Raw genomic sequence first — 21,007 nt, 5'->3', positions numbered from 1 at the left:
GCAGAGAATAAATCCACAGCATGTTCTATCTGGACGTGTATTACGTGTGCGTGGGGATTGGCGGGCGCAGCGAGTATGAATGTCACTGTGTGAGCCCGGCCATATACTCAGCATACATAAAGGGGTCGTATGACATTAAAACACGGACAGCGCAACGGCTTTCTTAGGCTGGGTTCGCACAGGGCGGATTTCTCAGAATTGTTGTCCACACGGGACAGCGAATCCGTCGCGGCAAAGCCGGCAAAAGCCGGTGCTGCGGCGCGGATTCGCTGGCCAGGCCGCTTCAAAACCTGCGGCACAGTGCCGCGGGTTTTGAAGCAGCGCTTTTCCCGGAGGAAATCTCACGCATGTGAGAACCCAGCCTTACATTACAGGACCCTGAGGGGCGGAATACGGCAGGATTACTTCATGTCCCTAAACTGTTGATCTAATTCCATGCTAGTCATCATACCCGCTCAGCTCCATGCCAGCCCTCACACCCCCCTCACCTCCATGCCAGCCCTCATATCGCCCTCACGTCCATGCCAGCCCTCATAGCCCCCTCACCTCCATGCCAGCCTTCATACCCCCTCTCATCTCCATGCCAGTCCTCACAGACACCTGAACTCCATGCCAGCCCTCCTACCCCCTCACCTCCATGCCAGCCCTCATACTCCTCTCACCTCCATGCGAGCCCTCATACCCCCCTCACCTCCATGCCAGCCCTCATACCCCCCTCACCTCCATGCGAGCCCTCATACCCCCCTCACCTCCATGCCAGCCCTCATACACCCTCACCTCCATGCCATCCCTCACACCCCCCTCACCTCCATGCCAGCCCTCATACCCCTCTCACCTCCATGCCAGCCCTCATACTCCCCTCACCTCCATTCCAGCCCTCATATTCCCCTCCCCTCTCTGACAGCCCTCACACCCCCTCGTGCAGGGCTTCCCTCCGCAGCCTCCTCTCCTCAGGCAGCCTTGTGTTGTGGCTGACAGTCCTGCTCCTTGGTAACCAAGTACAACAACTAGTCCGGGCTGCATGCTGACTAGACCAACTTGTTACCCCCGTGCCGTACAGCTGACATGTCCTCCCGACCCCCATGCACACATACAGTATATACACACAGCAGTCTGTCTGTCTGTCGGGATATACACGATATCACTGGCGTACATATAGGGGGTGCTGGGGGTGCGGTTGCGACCCGGCCCCTGAGCCCCAGGGGGCCCACGGGGCTTACTTTGCAGTCAGTCAGGCGACACTGACTGACTGCACTTACTTTCACTATGGTCTCTGCGCAGGCAGGAAGCCTCTCCGGGCACATCGGCGCTCCTCCCAGGACCTCCGCTCAGACCCCTCCCCCATCTGGTTCTCCAGCACAGAGATCATCAGAGGGGAGGAGTCTGAGCGGAGTTCCTGGGAGGAAACGCCGATGTGCAAGAGGGGCTGCCTGCGCAGAGACCATAGTGAAAGTAAGTGCAGTCAGTGAGAGGGAACGTCCTCGGTATGATTAAGAGGGGGGAGGGGAGTGAGGGGTGTTCTGTGTGTGATGGTGAGTGGGGGAAACGAGGGGTGTTCTGTGTGATGGGGAGTGGGGGTGAGTGAGGGGGGTTCTGTGTGATGGGAGTGGGGGTGAGTGAGGGTTGTTTTGTGTGATGGGGAGTGGGGGTAAGTGAGGGGGGTTCTGTGTGATGGGGAGTGGGGGTAAGTGAGGGGGGTTCTGTGTGATGGTGAGTGGGGGAAACGAGGGGGGTTCTGTGTGATAGGGAGTGGGGGAAACGAGGGGGGTTCTGTGTGATAGGGACTGGGGGGGCGAGGGGGGTTCTGTGTGATGGGGAGTGGGGGTGAGTGAGGGGGGTTCTGTGTGATGGGGAGTGGGGGTGAGTGAGGGGGGTTCTGTGTGATGGGGAGTGGGGGGTGAGTGAGGGGGGTTCTGTGTGATGGGGAGTGGGGGTGAGTGAGGGGGGTTCTGTGTGATGGGGAGGGGGGGTGAGTGAGGGGGGTTCTGTGTGATGGGGAGTGGGGGTGAGTGAGGGGGGTTCTGTGTGATGGGGAGGGGGGGTGAGTGAGGGGGGTTCTGTGTGATGGGGAGTGGGGGTGAGTGAGGGGGGTTCTGTGTGTGATGGTGAGTGGGGGAAACGAGGGGGGTTCTGTGTGATGGGGAGTGGGAGGGCGAGGGGGGTTCTGTGTGATGGGGAGTGGGGGTGAGTGAGGGGGGTTCTGTGTGATGGTGAGTGAGGGGGGTTCTGTGTGATGGTGAGTGAGGGGGGTTCTGTGTGATGGTGAGTGAGGGGGGTTCTGTGTGATGGTGAGTGAGGGGGGTTCTGTGTGATGGTGAGTGAGGGGGGTTCTGTGTGATGGGGAGTGAGGGGGGTTCTGTGTGATGGGGAGTGAGGGGGGTTCTGTGTGATGGGGAGTGAGTGAGGGGGGTTCTGTGTGATGGGGAGTGAGGGGGGTTCTGTGTGAGGGGGAGTGAGGGGGGTTCTGTGTGATGGGGAGTGGGGGGGGTTCTGTGTGATGGGGAGTGGGGGTGAGTGAGGGGGGTTCTGTGTGATGGGGAGTGGGGGTGAGTGAGGGGGGTTCTGTGTGATGGGGAGTGGGGGTGAGTGAGGGGGGTTCTGTGTGATGGGGAGTGGGGGTGAGTGAGGGGGGTTCTGTGTGATGGGGAGTGGGGGTGAGTGAGGGGGGTTCTGTGTGATGGGGAGTGGGGGTGAGTGAGGGGGGTTCTGTGTGATGGGGAGTGGGGGTGAGTGAGGGGGGTTCTGTGTGATGGGGAGTGGGGGTGAGTGAGGGGGGTTCTGTGTGAGGGGGGTTCTGTGTGATGGGGAGTGGGGGTGAGTGAGGGGGGTTCTGTGTGATGGGGAGTGGGGGTGAGTGAGGGGGGTTCTGTGTGATGGGGAGTGGGGGTGAGTGAGGGGGGTTCTGTGTGATGGGGAGTGGGGGTGAGTGAGGGGGGTTCTGTGTGATGGGGAGTGGGGGTGAGTGAGGGGGGTTCTGTGTGATGGGGAGTGGGGGTGAGTGAGGGGGGTTCTGCGAGCCGGCACCTGACTTCACTATTAGAGGTATGCTAGAACCGAGCCGCTGTATTGGTGACTGAGGGCTCAATGCCACAGCTGTAAGCCTACAACACTGTGGGAGACCACCGGCATCTCACACATTTCCCAACTATGCACGCTGCCGGCAGGGACCACATATGGCCTTGTGTAGCACTGCACATGCACAGGGGGATTCTTTTTTTAATTCCCCACTCTGTTTAGAGTGACAATGCGTATGAAAACAATGTAATGTGTATGGGCAGTGTATCATACAAGTGTACAGGGCTCACGTTACGTGGTACGCAGAGAAAGAGAGCATGCTGGGATTACCACGTGTGCATAATACGTGGTGAAAACCTGGTCGTGGACATGAGCCCTAACATGTGATAAAAGTTAGCTCATGCTGTCTCCAATGTATGTGTGCCTGTATTATGTATGTGTATATAGAATTATTTTTTTCTTTCCTGAGGAAGCAAAGCGTGCCTTGAGGCTTGTGTTCTGGATGTTTTAAAAATCTAAAACCCCTGATTACTAATGATCCATTGATGGGTCATTAAAAAAAACAGTAATGTAGCTAAAAGTGATATACAAGGAGTAGCTGTGAAAAGGAGTGGTGGGTGGACGGGTCTGGAAGGGGGCCCCAAGCTAAACTTTTGCACCCGGGCCCATGAGCCTCTAGCTACGCCCCTGCACGATATATCACAGCTCATCCTCCCGTCTCCCCCGACTCACCGTGTTCCCCGCCAGTGATGACTGCCGCATCCTCCTGTCAGCAGCCCGGCTCCCATCACCGGAGTAATGTCCTCCGTCCGAGACTGTAGCACTGAGGCGGAGAGTGAGGCAGCCGAGGAGGAGGGCTCTGCTCTGTCACCAGCCTGGAGGATGTCACGACAGGGGCCGTCTACAGAATACATGTCCCGACAGACGGCTGCAGTCCCCTTCCCACGGCCGTTCACACACTGCGGCAGCGGCCCCCATTCTGTAGGGAAGCAGCTGGTGGCCCTATTGGGGCAGATGAAGAAGCCATGGCTGGTGGCTGAGGGTTCTGCGATGGCTGTTACCTCACAGCCTGTCTCAGGGCTAGTCACACATCCGTATGTTTACAGCGTATTACATGGGATCTGTACGCCGTGCGATACGCGGTAACTCAACATCACTTACATTGCTGTACGCTTATCAGAAGGAACTGCGTAATACACAAGCACCATTAATACGTGAGTTAGAGCCCATTATTCTCTATTGCCAAGCATATATACGCGTATGTATATACAATTACATGCATACGGGCGGGGGGGTATACGCATCATCACTAAGGGGAGTATAAAAAGACACAGGTGTGCTGCGCATGGCGGGGTGCGTGAGTACACAGTCATGTGCAGTAGGATTTTGCCGCCATATGCAGGGTCACAGCCGGCTCCACGCTGCGCTTTACACTTTTGGCCGTGTGAGCCCGGCCTTAGAGCTTCTTCACACGACCATATGCAGAAAAACACTCGCCGCAGCGCATTATAGTGAATTAAGTATATTTGCGCTCGTGTTTGCGTGTAGTTCTGTACTTTGTGCGAACGCAGGGCCAGGTCACACGACACACCCCTCCGTGGATTAAAAAACCATTTAGCTTTAAAAGCTCCAGATGTGTTGTATTCCCCGTGTTTTGCGCAGTGTTTCACGCTCCCTCTTGCGTATTTGCGCTCCTCCCATAGACTTCTCTGGGGGACTTTGCTGCACAAACCACAGGAAAATACAACAGTTCCTACTTTTGTCCAAGTACGCAAAATCCTCGTGCAAAACGCACTCATCGGAGTAAATACATTGACGTTCTATTACACCTTTGCTTTAGGTACGCAAAAGCATGCGCAAATATGGTCATTATGTTGGCCATCGCTCCCGGGCCTGGCGTCAGCTGAAGGTCTCCCTCTCTTCCCTCAGGCGGCTGCAGCCTATCGGCCATGCTGGGGCCAAATGTATGAGCCCCCCAGGCAGGGCATCCCTCTCCAGGTAGTCGGAATAATGACAGCCCAGTTCCCTAAGGGCTCATGTCCACGGGCAAAAGAAGAATTAAAATCCGCAGCGGATTTTAACTCTTCTCCTGCCCGCGGATCCGCGTCCCATAGGGATGCATTGACCACCCGTGGGTAGATAAATACCCGCAGATCGTCAATAAAAGGGATTTTAAAAAAAATGAAGCATGAAAAAATCTGGACCATGCTCCATTTTCGTGCGGGTCTCCCGCGGGGACGGCTCCCGCGGGCTTCTATTGAAGCCTATGGAAGCCGTCCGGATCCGCGGGAGACCTAAAATAGGAATTTAAAAGAATTTACCCATCCGGAGCGGACCGGGAAGGTCTTCTATTCCTCACGGCCGGATCTTTCTTGCTTCGGCTCGGCGGATGTGCCCGGCGCATGCGCGCAGCACGCCGGCGACGTGCCGAGTTCATCCGCCGGCCGAAAAAGGAGATCCGGCCGTGAGGAAGAGAAGACTTTCCCGAACCGCTCCGGATGGGTAAATTCTTTTAAATTCCTATTTTCAGCGCTCATGTCCGCGGGGCAGGAGGGACCCGCTGCAGATTCTCCATGGAGAATCCGTAGCGGGCCTAATTTTCCCCGTGGACATGAGGCCTAAGGGCTCATGTCCACGGGCAAAAGAATTAAAATCCGCAGCAGATTTTAACTCTTCTGCACGCGGATCCGCACCCCATAGGGATGCATTGACCACCCGCGGGGTAGATAAATAACCGCGGATGGTCAATAAAAGTGATTTAAAAAAAAAATGGAGCATGAAAAAATCTGGACCATGCTCCATTTTCATGCCAGTCTCCCGCGGGGACGGCTCCCGCGGGCTTCTATTGAAGCCTATGGAAGCCGTCCGGATCCGCGGGAAACAAAAATCAGATTTTACTCACCCGCTCCGTTTCTTCTCTTCGCCGCCGCGTCATCTTCTCTCAGTCGCGGCCGGATCATTTTGCTTCGGGACGGCGCATGCGCGGGGCACGTCACCGACATCATCCTGCGCATCCGCCGGGCCGAAGAAAGAAGATCCGGCCGCGACGCAGAGAAGATGACGCCGCGGCGAAGGAAGTATCCGGAGCGTGCGGGAGGTGAGTTAATTCTGATTTATTCTGATTTTCAGCGCTCATGTCCGCGGGGCAGGAGGGACCCGCTGCAGATTCTCCATGGAGAATCCGTAGCGGGCCTGATTTTCCCCGTGGACATGAGGCCTAAAGGTGCCTACAGGCGGAGCGATTATCGTTCAAACAAGCGAAAGTGAATAAAAATCGTTCAGTCTAAAAGCGAGCCAACGACTGGACGACAAACGATATTCATTCGCGTTTCATTCATTTTCTGCAGGCATATACGCCACCATCGGCTCCTTCACTTATTGTTCCGTTTATACAGACTGAATGATTCAACAATGGATCTGCCTGTCTAAACAGAGAGCACAAGTGAACGAGGCCGCGGTGACGCCATTCGCCCGGTCGAACAATAATATAATCGGCTCGTCTAAAAGGACCTGAAGACAACTTTATATTGAACAACCCGATAGCTAGGTTCAGTCTCCGGGGGACGGAGGTTGCAATTAGTTACAAACCCGCAACTAAAGAATAAGGCCAGTTTCACACGGCTGATAAGATCGGGTGAGATTTCTGCGTTGCGAGACGCACAAACATGAATCCCATTCATTTTAATAGGTTCATACACATGAGAGATATTATCCCACATGGCAGCACGGTGCTATGTGAGAAACAGATCGCAGCATGTTCTATCTGGCTGCGATATCGCCCATTGCTTATTGAAAGCAATGGGAGAACTCGGTCATCCTCCATTACAGCAGCGGCAGGAGATTCCTTCATCCTCTCGGGGAATCCCTTAAGATGTGGTGGGGAAATCCCTTCAGCCCTGACTGGGGTGAAGCGATTCCCTGCGGGGATGAAGGAATCCCCTGCTGCTGCTGTCACAGAGAATCTCCCAGAGTTCTCCCACTGCTTTCAATGGGGCTGGCGCTGCTGCCACATGAAAATGCCTCACATCCACAGGTCTTTCACGTGACCTTCTGTAACTAGTGCTGCTTAGAGTATATACAAGATTACTACTTGTACCCATTAGGCCGTGTTCACATGGTTGGACCTCCTGTAACTAGTGCTGCATAGAGTATATACAAGATTACTACTTGTACCCATTAGGCCGTGTTCACATGGTTGGACCTCCTGTAACTAGTGCTGCAAAGAGTATATACAAGACTAGCTGATATACCTGGCTTTGCCCGAGTTAATTTGGTACTGGTGTTTATCTGGTGTTCACACGGAAAATCTTACGAAGTCGTGGTTACTTTAGAGATACTGAAGAAAAACATATGTTCACCATTTTGCATAGTTCTCTGCGTTACCCAGGAAACACCACGTGGAGGAAACCATGCAACGTTTCCTTTATATAAAATGTCATCAGGAAGTGAGAGAATTAGATTACGTACATAAAATTTGGACACTAATTCTTTTGCGCTTAGAATTGGCTAATCGAGTTGGGACCCATTAACTTTTCATATTTATGACACAATCAATGCTTGTGTCAAATTTCATGTTTTTATGACATTGGGAAGTGAGAGATTTTCATTATCTACGTAACATTTGGACGCTAATTCTTTTGCACATAGAATTGAATAATGGTGTTGGGACCCATTAGCTTTTCCTGTTTATGACATAATCAATGCTCGTGCCAAATTTCCCATTTCTATGACACCGGAAAGTGAAAAAATTACATTCCGCACGAAAAATTTTGAAGCCAATTCTTTTGCGCTAGAATTGAATAATCGAGTTGGGACCCATTAGCTTTTCCTATTTATGTCATAATCAATGCCCGTGCCAAATTTTAAGTTTCTATGACATTGGGAAGTGACAGATTTAGATTATGTACGTAAAATTTCGACGCCAATTCTTTTGCGCTAGAATTGAATAATCGAGTTGGGACCCAATTACTTTTCCTATTTTGGAGATAATCTATGCTCGTGCCAAAATTCATGTTTCTACGATATCGGGAAGTTGGAGAACGTTTGGCGAGTCAGTCAATCAGTCAGTGAGTCAGTCAGTCAGTGAGTCAGTGAGGGCTTTCAGCTTTATATATACAAGATTACTACTTGTACCCATTAGGCCGTGTTCACATGGTTGGACCTCCTGTAACTAGTGCTGCATAGAGTATATACAAGATTACTACTTGTACCCATTAGGCTGTGTTCACATGGTTGGACCTCCTGTAACTAGTGCTGCATACAGTATATACAAGATTACTACTTGTACCCATTAGGCTGTGTTCACATGGTTGGACCTCCTGTAACTAGTGCTGCATAGAGTATATACAAGATTACTACTTGTACCCATTAGGCTGTGTTCACATGGTTGGACCTCCTGTAACTAGTGCTGCATACAGTATATACAAGATTACTACTTGTACCCATTAGGCCGTGTTCACATGGTTGGACCTCCTGTAACTAGTGCTGCATAGAGTATATACAAGATTACTACTTGTACCCATTAGGCCGTGTTCACATGGTTGGACCTCCTGTAACTAGTGCTGCATAGAGTATATACAAGATTACTACTTGTACCCATTAGTCCGTGTTCACATGGTTGGACCTCCTGTAACTAGTGCTGCATAGAGTATATACAAGATTACTACTTGTATCCATTAGGCCGTGTTCACATGGTGGAATCTGCATTAGTCTGTGTGCACACCTACCGTGTGTGCAAGTTGCGCCCGAGTGATTGGGGTTTAACTTGCATCGGACAACACGCGGACACTTGTCCATGTGCTGTCGGACTCACTTGGATATAGCACATAGCCATGCATCAGCGTGATACGGACAGGAATAGAGCATGCGATGAGTTAGCGGTCCTCGTTAATCTGCATAGACCCATAGGCTATAATGGGGTCATGTGCTGCGCGGGATTTACCACAGACAGCACATGGCCCAAAGGCTTCATGGAAAGAAGAGAAGTGACATGTCCCTTGTTGATGTGGATTCCGCAGCGGTGTATCCACATACAGACTGAATGCAAGTAGTTGGTGTGCGTACGTACGGCAGCTCTAATCCAGATCCATGTCAGAGATCTACCGTTAACATGCAGATTTATGCCATGGATTTCCATTGAAGTCCGTGTTGGATGTTTCTGACGCTGAATACGGCCTGACTACTGGAAGACGGGGAACAAGGGGTCTGGTGGGACAACCGTCATCGGTGGGGGGCATCAGGAGACGTCAGCAGCCGCAGGCACAAACTCTTCAGCTACTTGGTTTATGCAGGTTGAAAACAGACAAATATCCATCAAGTCCAACCTTACTAAGCGATTAAAATCACGCCCGCAAAACGTGACCAATGGTTTCACAAGCCGACATCCACAGAAGATCTGTACTTAGCTCTCCAAGATGTCTGGAACAACCTCCCTGCCGAGCTCTTTCACAAACTGTGTGCAAGCGTTCCTAGAAGAGCTGATGCTGTTGTGAAGGTAATGGGCGGTCACACCAAATACTGATTTAGATTCCTCTCTTCACTCACTTTGCATTTTGGTTTTTGATGAAACTGAGAACACTTCTTCTCTTTCTGAAAGCATTCTCACTTTGCAGCATTTTTCACACCTGCCTACGGTCTCCCTCATAGAGACATTTTTTACCACGACTAGAGCGGCGTTTTCAGCATCGCGGTATAGCGCTCCCATTGTTTTCGATTAGACCGCTCAGACAGCCGCTCGATTGCAGTGACTTTTAGCGCTGTGATTTTCCAGCAGGGTTTGTTCTATTTTTGAGCGTTTCGCGTTCCTCATCAAAACTAAAGTAAAATGCTGCAAAGCCCCTCAATATAAATCGTAGCGCTTACCACAACGCCTGTGTGAGGGAAGCCTGAAACTACTGTTGTTGTATGTGTTACATTAAGATTAGAGATGAGCGAGCGTACTCGGCCAGGCCCTTTTTTCGCCCGAGCGCCGCGATTTTCGAGTACTTCCATACTCGGGCGAAAAGATTCGGCAGGCGCCGTGTGTGAGTGGGGGGTTGCAGCGGGGAGTGGGGGGAGAGGGAGAGAGAGAGGGCTCCCCCTGTTCCCTGCTGCTATCCCCCGCTCCGCCACGCCTCCCCCCGGCGCCCCCCGAATCTTTTCACCCAAGTACGGAAGTACTTGAAAATCGCGGTGCTCGATCGAGTAATTACTCAATACGAGTAGGTTCACTCATCTCTAATTAAGATCAAAATGTTTGAGATTCTAAAACATGAAATGACTTGGAAGTTCTGACAAACACATATATCCCACATACAAAACACGAGGCACAGGGATTACAGAATAAGGCCGCGCTCACACCTGCGTGACGGTCAGTTCACGGTTTCCATTTTTAGAGGAGAGAAAAAATGATTTATTACCCAAGTGATTTCAATGGGGTTTGAAAAATAACAGAAAGGCTTCTGTTTGCCTTCATTCTGTCAGGCCTACGGTTTTTAAACAGAAAAATCACGCTGCAGACTGCGCTATTTTATCATCCAAAGAAACGAAAATCTAATGAAATGGAAGCATACGGAAGCCTTTCTGCTTTATTGAAACCCCATTGGAATCAATGGGGAAAAAATGGATTCGTTGTTTTCTGTTTTATTTCAGTTTCTGTTCTCCAAAAATGGAGCAGAGAGACGGAAACCCTGAAGCGACCCCAACGCAGGCGTGACAGCAGCCTTATACTGCTAGAGAAGAAATTTGTCACATCTTAGAGAAGCGATTCGAGGAGCATCTGAGACCTTCCGGAATCAGCAGTAGTAATACTATAATAATGCTGACTAGTAATACAAAGTATAAGGGCAGGATCAGAATCTCCATGATTTTGCTGTGATTTGGTGATAAATCCAGTCTCATGTAACACTATCTTGCTGCAGGTTTGTATTATATAGCATCTTGTAAGATCCCCGATGAATATCCTTGGTAAGGGCCTCAACACACGGGCCGTTATGTGGCCGCATGATGGGACGATACGAAACCACTGATCACTGGTTTAGTTTCCACTACCGGGACGCTCGCATGTTGTGTGCAAGAAGAGTTACGGCAGGACCCGTCTTTTCACGCTCACACACACTGGCGCGAAGTTCGAAGAGTCAGAATATGTTGGGGTTTTTCTTGTTTTTTTTTAAAACCCCGCTTCATACGCTAGAACAACAGGAGCTAAAATAATTCATGCAGATTAAAAATCAGCTTCATCCCTTTTAGCAGTGATTACTTGTGTGCAGTGACCTCTTCTTCTGCTTGTGTAGAGCTTGTTGACCACTAGACGCCTCTAAGACACACAGAAGGTTTTTCGTGGGATGTAAGAAGCTGGATGGTCATATTAAGGAATTGCCGACACCTGGACCTTTCTGACCAGACTGTTAGGAGGTGTTGGGACCAGTGGATGTGTAAGGGCACACAAGGGGACTGGGCTCAGGACCCCCTCGACAGACCACCAGTAGACAACATCATATGATCGTTCGACAAGTATGAGCAGTTCAGAAACAGGTGACACCATCGTTAGACCCCTGCATCTGTTGTATCCATTTCCAGGTGTTTGGCTAAAGGACCTTTGGTCTCATGGCACACATGATGTGTACTGCCTTTGACACCCACCATCACCATTTGTAGTGGTGTTATGCACGATTAAACTGGATGCTACAAAGTGGATTCCAGTTGTCTTCAGCGATTAATCCAGGTTTAGTTTGGGCATTGATGGCGGCTGTGTTCGTGTTTGGAGACCTGAGGGTGAACACTGCAATCCTGCCTTTGCTGTGGAGCGGTACACTGCTCACACTGCTGGTGTGATGATCTGGGGGCCATTGCATGACAGTCGGCTACCGCTAGTGGTGGTACGAGGGACAATGGCAGCTCAGTGATATGTTCAGCACATCCTGCAGGCACATGTGTTGTCTCTCATGGCGGCCTCCAACAGGATAATAGTTGGCCGCCCACAACAAGGGTTTCTAGGAATGTCTCTACAACACTGTCACACTTCCATGGCTGCCCAGTTGCCAGATTTATCGCCAATAGAACATGTATTGGACCATCTGGGATGCCAACTTCGACAGTCTACGAGTTTGCATGTTCTAGAGGCTCAATTACAGCAAATGTAGACCTCCTTCCTTGGTCTCTCACAACTCACAGCCTCTCCCACTCACAGAGATGGCAATACTCTTGATCTAGTCTTCCTCCGTCTCTGCTCTGCTTGCCACTTCACTAACTCCCCTATCCCGCTCTCGGACCATAACCTCCTCTCTTTGCCTGTCAAGCTGCCTAGAATCTCATCAGACCCACCAGCCTACCATATGTACAGGACCTTCAGACTGTTCACACCCAAAACTCTGGCATCTCCCCCTCCTAATTCAAATAGGCTATCATATCCCAACTGCTAAAGAAATCGACTCTTGACTCGACCGATGCTGCCAACTACCGACTCTTCTCAAATCTCCCCTTCATCTCCAAATTATTAGAAAGCCTAATTTACTCCCGCCTTAAAAGCTATCTATCAGAAAACTCTCCTCTTGACCTCCTACAGTCCAGCTTCTATCCTCTACACTCGACAGAAACTGCTCTGACTAAAGTGTCAAACAACCTCCTAACGGCTAAATCGAGGGGCAACTATTCCCTACTGATCCTCCTCCCTTGCTGTTGGGGTCCCCCAGGGCTCAGTCCTCTGCCCCCTCCTTTTTTCCATTAACACAGCCACTACCATCAGGACAGACCATCAGGAGATTTGGCTGTCAGTACCATCTCTACACCGACGACACCCAGTTATACACCTCCTCTCATGACATTACAGCACCGTTTCTTCAGTATGCAACCGGATGTACGTGGTCTCTAACCCTATGTCCACTCTCTACCTTAAACTGAACCTCCCAAAAACTGACCTTCTCCTGTTTCCGCCCGCTACTAACCGACCTCATCCTGACATCTCCATCTCAGTGTGAGGCACCACAGGCCCATTCGACTCCAATCCCTCCTTTACCCCTACATCCAATCTCTGGCCTGAACAGTTCGCTTGCACCTCAAGAATATTGCTGCGCTCCAGTCGGCAGCTCTGTCCAGGTCTTGGACAGCTCCTCTGCTGAAACCTAGCCATGCTTCTCTGTTTCCCTGTCTTGTCCCCACCATGTTCCTGATTAGGCCTCCTATATAAAAATGGCCATGCTTCTGTTTCTGATTAAGCCTCTTATATAAACCAGGCCATGTTCCCGCCTCCTTTGCGTGAATATTGTGCCTCAGCAGCCATTGATCAAGCTCTACTACTGCCTGCTTCTCTGCTATTCAACGAAGACCTTCTGATAAGACCCCTGGCTTCCCTTCCGACAACGTGACCCACTTTCTCCATTTCTAACTCAACACTGAGACCTTCTGATACCGACCCCTGGCTTCCCTCTTGACAACACGACCCATCTACTCCATTTGTTCTGCCCATAAGACCTCCTATTGCGGACTCCTGGCTCGTCCCCAACTACTCTTTCCACATCTGCGGCTGCTACACCTAATGCTCCAACCCAGTACCTAAAACAGCTATAGAGATAATGTATGAATGTTCCTTATGAGAGGAATTATATACAACTGTAGAAGTGTCATGAGGATTTTTTACGGGGGTTCCAGGAGTAGGTGAATGAGCAGATTCCGCCAACCTGGAGTCTTAATGCCACACTGTATGTGAATGATAGATAATAAATGCAAGGCATTGGTTGGATGTTGGCCAAGATACATGAGCCCACTAGCCACTTCACGGTTCCTTGCGTTGTAGTGGGTCCCTACACTAATATAAATGCATCACAGAAGGGGAAATCAAGAATTAAAAACAATCACAGAAAATGGCCGTTACTTACTGAGTAAGGAGTGCATATAGATGCATCCTCTCACCATGCAGGTAGCTGACCACCAAATGGAGGAGCCAATAACACCTGTGCAGGAGACCGATAAAACAACCACTCACACTGCCTCTTGATAGTGAGGGGGGTCCTGCACAGGTGTTATTGGCTCCTCCATTTGGTAGTCAGCTACCTGCATGGTGAGAGGATGCATCTATATGCACTCCTCAGTCAGTAATTAACGGCCATTTTCTGTGATTGCAATGGGGCCGCCAACAGCAGCCGTGGCCCCATTGAGGGCAATGGACACAGACCTGCATTCATGCATGTTTGTGCATGTACATGGGTGCGCGGTTTTGTGTGCACCTATGTATGTACAAGCTCATGTGAATGCACTCTCATGCTGAAAAAAGACACATCCATCCAGGTGAGCCTATTACTCCCAAATGTTGATCCAAAGGAAGGCAAATAAACAAACAAACAGTGAGGTAGAAGCCAATTTTCCTCAATGAGGCTGGATGTCCATGGGCGAGGTGTCATTGCGAGATTCGTGGCAATAAATCGCACACGGAACTCGCATGCCAGGATTACTATGGAAAGCGTAGCCTACTGCACACAAGCAGAAAATGAAAGCGATTTTCCGCTCGTGTGATTAAAATTGCTGCATGCAGCGACTCTTCGTGGTGAGCCTATCATTAATATAGGCTGATCGCGAAGACCTTTTATTGCTTCCCCCTCCTCCCCTATGGCAGAGGGGGGAGCACTAAGGCTGCCTGTTCATGGGTGTTGCGGTTTTACGCCCGCGGGCAAGCAGATTTCTGTCGTGGAAGGACACTAAAGTCACCGCAATTATCCTATCATTATGATAGGTTCATCGAGGAAAATATCGTGACATGCCGCAAATTTTATACTTGAGCGGAAAATTGTGGCGGATTTCCATTTGTGTACATCGGGCTGCGCTTTCCATAGTTGTCCTATGGCAAGCGTTCATTGTGTTACCCGCATGTGGATTATCGCCGCGGATAACGCAATGCAGAATTGCCCGTGGACAGGAGGCCTTAGGGCTTTTACCCACTAGCGTTTTTTTCATGCTGCAATATCGCTGCGTTCCCATTGAAAAAAGCGCAGCGATATCACAGGGGAAAAAAAATCCTCCATGACTCCAATCTGGCGATTAGAATAATCCCCGGATCACCAAACCTTCTGTAGTAATCAGTGATATAACATGTAAGATTGTATCGCTCAAGAAAGGCGTCCAGGCCCCTCTTATATTCTTTTACCAACTTTGCCATCACCACGTCCTCAGGCTGAGAGTTCCATAGTCTCACTGCTCTTACAGTAAAGAACCCCCTTCTATATCGGTGTAGAAACCTTCTTTACTCTAGATGTAGAGGGTGCCCCCTTGTTACAGTCACAGTCCTGGGTATAAACAGACGATGGGAGAGATCTCTGTATTGTCCCCTGATATATTTATACATAGTTATTCGGTCGCCCCTCAGCTGTCTTTTTTCTAAACTAAATAATCCCAATTTTGATAACCTCCCTGGGTATTGTAGTCCGCCCATTACGTTTATTACTTCAGTTGCCCGCCTTTGTACCCGCTCAGGCTCTGATACGTCCTTCCTGAGTGCCCCTAGACCTCTTTTAATGCATCTGATGATCCTATTTGCCTTGGCAGCAGCTGCCTGACACTGGTTACTTCAGTTAAGTTTACAGTTAACTAAAACCTCCAAGTCCTTTTCCATGTCAGTGTTACCCAGTGGTTTCCCATTTGGTGTGTAATGGTGACATGTATTTCCCTACCCATGTGCAGAACCTTATATTTATCATTGTCCCTGCCATTTCTATGTTTTGCCTCTAGGTGGCAGAACTTACCTTACTATGATTTTGTACTTGCTATAGGGCACAGAGCTTTCCCTGTACAGTTCCACAGAGTTTATGGTAAAAAAAAAACAGACAAATCCCATTACTATAAAAGTAGTTATTTTATATGAAACATAACTATGTTTTAACCAGCCAGCTCCTTTGTGAAGACCCGATGTCCAGGTGCGGATTTTAATTATAAAATCCGTGCGTGTCTCCTGCACAGGAGATCTGCGCGTCTTGCCACCCATAGGGATGTATTACCATCCGCATGGCAAGTAAAAGCATGCGGATATGATTTTTTTTCCAGTGTGCGAGATGCACGCATAGGAAGGAATCGCAGCATGCTTCAATTTCCAGCGGGTCCAACAGCGACGGGTTCTATTGAAATCAATGGAATCCACCCTCACCACAGCACACCTGCAGCTGTCACTGTGGAGGTGCTACAAATCCACAGGAAAGCAGGAGATTTGAAGGGGAAAAAAAAAGCCCAGACACATCCGCAGTGCTGAAGAAAGAAGATCCAGCCTGTACGGAGGGGAGCCGCGCTGGATTCGGTGAGGTAAGATAATGTTCTTCTCCTCTCCATGTCCCCGTGCACACATGGATTCAGCAGTGTAATCCGTGCATGCAAGTGGACATAAGGCTTTAGGATTAGTTTTGACCACTCACAGATACAACTGAATATACAATTTATTCCACCATTATGGTTATAGTGTACAATCCACATGAATTAGGAGAAACAGAAAGAAACATAATTGCGGTTTCATGTCATGGTCAAAATTCTTGCAAATGGTGCAAATTTTCAGCAGTTTTTTCCTACATAGATAAGTGATAATGATGCATTATAGTAGCAGCATTCTGCTGTTTTATTACAGCTAGGCTACTAACATGACCAGCCTTTGCAATGTCTTAACCCTTTCCAATCCACTGTCTGATGTCTGAAGACATTATGATTTAAGGCTGTACAGCTCCGATGTTAGAAGACGTCCATCGGGGTTCTCTTACTGTATATTGCCAGCCTCTCTGCTGTCGGAGCCTATCCAACGTGTCACCTCATGCAGTACTTGCTTTAGCCAACAGATAGCGCCATTGTATAACAGCAGAAAAAGAGTAAGTCCCCTAGGAAAACCAGGATACAAATTGGATTGGAAAGGGTTAATAGTTGTAATAATGGTATAATGATAAGGTCTTATGATTAAAAAAAGATCAATTGATTAAATGTGTTATAATTGAGAAAGCGACCTGGCTATGTGCTAGGAAAGTAAAGGGTTTTAAAGAATACCAATACCCCTTCCCTTTTATCCATATGGCCCAGACTGCGATCATGACTTCTCCCAGTCACAACCTGTGTCTGCAGAATTTGACACATAGACATCTGTGACTCCTCAATTTTCTAGCCACCTGCCTTTGTTTTGCATACTTCTACATAATCTTCCTATCCAGAGTGGCCCAGATAGTAATAAAGCATAAGAGTATTCCCTTTTTGTGCTCTCTGTAGGCACCACAGAGTAAGTACCACTTTTAGTGCCCCATACAAAGTAAAAGTGCCTTCTTTTATACTCTCACTAAGTAATAAAATCCTATACGGGCTCCTTTAAGTAACAATGCCCCTACTGTCCCCGTTCAGTAATAATAATGCCCCTCATGGCCACCTTCTAGTAATAAAAATAATGCCTCACTTGTCCTTCTTTTGGTAATAAGAATACTCCTCCTGATCATAATAATAATATCCCCTTTGCCCCCTATTGTATGCATTAAAATTAAAAGCCACATACACTCACCTGGGTTTCATGGTCACGTAATCGCTACGTCTAGTGCCAGTCCCTAGCATTGGTGAGGCTGGAGACTGATTGTAGCAACCACGTGACCGTGTAATGTGAAAATCAGTGCAAAACCAATGCTGAGTGAACTTCAGAGCCCATGAGCCGAGAAGACAGACCCCGGTGAGTAAATGTGTTTTTTTTATTTTATGTCACTTCTGCAGTCAAATTAAAAAAAAATTGTCACCCCCAGCACCGGCCCCAGGACCCAATCGACCCACTGGGAATTTTCCTGGTGAGTTCACTGGCCAGTCCACCCATGCCTATCATCAATAGAAGACCTGAGAACAAAGATCCCCATTTCAATTTTCTGGTTTCGCCTGTCGCTAGCTGGTAATTTGACTCATTTTGACCACTACATTCCTCACTGTTTATTAGCAAGAGCTAACCTACTGGCAGAAAGCTACACGATAAGATGTGCCGCTAAAGTAGAGGATGTATATATACATTGTAGCTGCATGGTGCATCAACAAATACAAATGCTGAAGGGGTTAATATTTGCAGTTTCAGTGCACTGGTGTTGATTGACAGTTCCTGATCAATTCTGAATTAAAAGGGATTTTAATATCATATAGCTACAAGAAAAAGTAAGTGAACCCTTTGTAATTAACTCTTTTTCTACATTAATTAGTAAAAAATGTGGACTGGTTGTTATATACAGGACAATTATAGACAAACAACTGTAGTTGCCTGAGGTTGGGGCCCCCACAGCTCTTGTTTGGCTATCTCATGTGGAATGTGTATGTGTGTATGTCTGTGTCATTGTTGTCCCAACCAACTTGTATGTTCTTGCACCCCTGTCACCCTAACCTGCTCTGTGTGTTGTGAGCGGTTTCTGTCTGGGTTAGGATTGATTGGGGGGCAGAGTTTAATGTAGGGAGAGAGACAGAGAAGAGAAGATGTGGTAGGAGAGATCGGACACAAGAGGGAAAGCTGAGTCTCAGACCAGCCAGTCTGAGCCAATCACAAGCCAGGGAGATAGTGATACAAAGATGGTGGACCCAGCCGTCAGAGAGACTTTTTCCTCCCTGCAGCAGCGAAAGTACGAGTCAGAGCAGACCCCACGGAATCTGGAAGGAACACAGGCCTAGGCATTGTGAGTGCAAATTATCCCAACTAGGTCAGAAGTCCAATAATATTTGTGTATATTTATTAAAAGCGCCAAAATTGGGCAATTTTTTTTTAAATTCTCATTTTTTCACATTTTCAATTGTAATATAATAAATATGTACAAACATACTGTACACATTTTTGCTAGGATATATATTTCCATCCGTTTACCTTATTTTGGATGCAGATTTGAAAAGCTTTCGTTTTTTTAACCATTTAGAAGCCGTACAAATTTAACATTGATTACACTGCCCAATGATGATTTTGTTTCGGGCTCAAAATTAGCGTATTCTTATGTATTTTCATCTGCTGAATTCAAAAATCAACATACAAATGACCGATTAGCTCTTGCTTTGGAGATACAGTGACATATCATTTCTTAGAGTTTACATTCTTATTTTGTTGGAGGTTTTTTTGGGGTGGGGGTAGTTCTCACACCTCTCATCTGACATAACACAACGTTCTCCATATGTTTGTAGGTTATAAACATAATAAGTGTTGCTATGACTGAGTTTCATATTGTTTTTGCTTTACCTTTTCTCAGAATTTCTGGTTTTGGAGTGCCTTTGAAGTGTAACATTTTCTATATCAAAATGCCACAAAAATGTGTAAATTTAGTGAAGAATTTTTGTTACATTTGTGGTGAAATAACATTTTCGTCTCAGAAACGCAATCTTATAAAGACTGCCTATCAGCATTATTTTGGTATGAATGTAGGGGACCATGATAAGTCATGGGCTCCACATATATGTTTCAACTCTTGCTCAGTTAAACTACGAGATTGGCTGAAAAATAAAAAATTATCTATGGCTTTTGCCGTGCCTATGGTTTGGCAGTAGCCTACAAACCATACAGATGACTGCTATTTCTGCTTGACTCAGCCTATAAAGGAAGGATTGTCAATGAAGAAAACAGGAACAGTTCAATACCCAAATCTTCCATCTGCTATTCCACATTCAGATAGTTGACCAGTTCCTATTCCACCCCAACATTATGAGTTTAAAGTAGAAACTGAAGAAAGTGTGGAAAAAGAAGAACTCAACAAGCCTTCCACATCCCATGACCCTGACTTTGAGGTAAAAGATGATACATGGCACAGACTGAGTCACGCGGAGTTGAGGGATCTCATTCGAAAGCTTGACTTGTCAAAGGAGAAGGCGTAACTTCTAGGGTCAAGACTACAGCAATGGAGTCTTCTCCAACGTCAGGGGGATCTGCTTCTTTTTTTCGGAATAAAACCAATCTGGTTGCTTGCTGCGACGTTAATGGCTGGATAAAATGTTTGAATCTGAACCATGATCCAACTAAATGGAGGCTATTCATAGACTCCTCCAAGCTTAGTTTGAAAGCTGTATTACTTCACAACAGCAACCGTCTTCCTTCTTTTCCTGTTGGTCATGCAGTTCACGTGAAGGAGACTTTTATGCAAACATGACAGCCCTCCTCGACTCAATCAAATATGCTGAACACAAGAGGAAAATCTAAAAGTCATGGTTGTACTCTTAGGAATGCAACTGGGGTACACTAAATACTGTTGCTTTTTATGTATGTGGGACAGTAGGGATAGGAAAATATTTGAAAAGAGGTCTGCAGCACTTGGAGTAGGGATAGGAAATCAGATTACATTCAAGCGGACTGGCCTGCAATAAATCTTGACTCTGCCGAGAAAAATGTCGTTGCTGAGCCTCTTGTGGACCCAAAAGATGTTCTTCTTCTACCCCTTCATAAAAAGCTTAGTTTAATGAAAAAACAAAATGGTAAGAATTTTGCCATGGATTTTGGTGCAGTTTGCCTTAGGTCTTAAAGGTTGAATTCTGCTCTCAAAACCCACATACAGATTTAGAATCCGCCATGTACACTCATTGTCAAAAAACAATCTCTCCCATAAGAGAAGTTGTTGGAATGGAATGAAACTTTCTCTCTGATATTTGATACAAGTAAGTGATTACAATATCAGTGCAAAAGGATAATTTATTGTGAAAAACTGACCCCTTGAAAGGAGGCTCTAGTACCCTGCTGTATCGTCTCTATCTTGCATACAAGATTTGATAAGGGGGAGCATGGAGGCTCTAGTACCCTGTTGTACCGCCTTTTGCTTGCATACAAGATGTCATAAGGGTGGGCATAGAGGTCTAATACCCTGTTGGGCCGCCTCTAGCTTGAATGCAAGATGTGATAAGAGATGCATGAAAGTTCAAGTACGCTGTTGTACTACCTCTAGCTTGGATGCAAGATATGATACAGGTGGCTATGGATGTCAGAGAAATTCTAAGTACAGCACCAATCAGGCCCACCCCACTTGCCCCGCTGCCGGCGGTAAAGAAGAAAACACCACACACGGAAGTCTGGTATAGTTCCTCACAC

At 47.8% G+C, this 21,007-nt stretch overlaps 1 long non-coding RNA gene across 2 annotated transcripts in view; it reads left to right on the top strand.

Moving 5' to 3' along the window:
• The first annotated feature begins 1,374 nt into the window (after positions 1–1,374).
• The window catches only part of LOC136593672 (uncharacterized), a 30,883-nt gene continuing 11,250 nt past the window's right edge, over positions 1,375–21,007 (top strand). The window contains exons 1-2 of one of the 2 annotated variants that reach the window (XR_010788287.1): positions 1,416–1,452; positions 18,038–18,120. This is a non-coding gene — a long non-coding RNA (uncharacterized lncRNA). Of the gene's footprint in view, positions 1,453–18,037; positions 18,121–21,007 lie in introns of both variants that reach the window. The other variant, XR_010788286.1, reaches the window with a different exon arrangement.

Source organism: Eleutherodactylus coqui, unplaced genomic scaffold, assembly GCF_035609145.1.
Source record: "Eleutherodactylus coqui strain aEleCoq1 unplaced genomic scaffold, aEleCoq1.hap1 HAP1_SCAFFOLD_156, whole genome shotgun sequence".
Lineage (NCBI taxonomy): Eukaryota > Metazoa > Chordata > Amphibia > Anura > Eleutherodactylidae > Eleutherodactylus > Eleutherodactylus coqui.
This window is presented reverse-complemented; position numbering and strand designations above follow the sequence as displayed.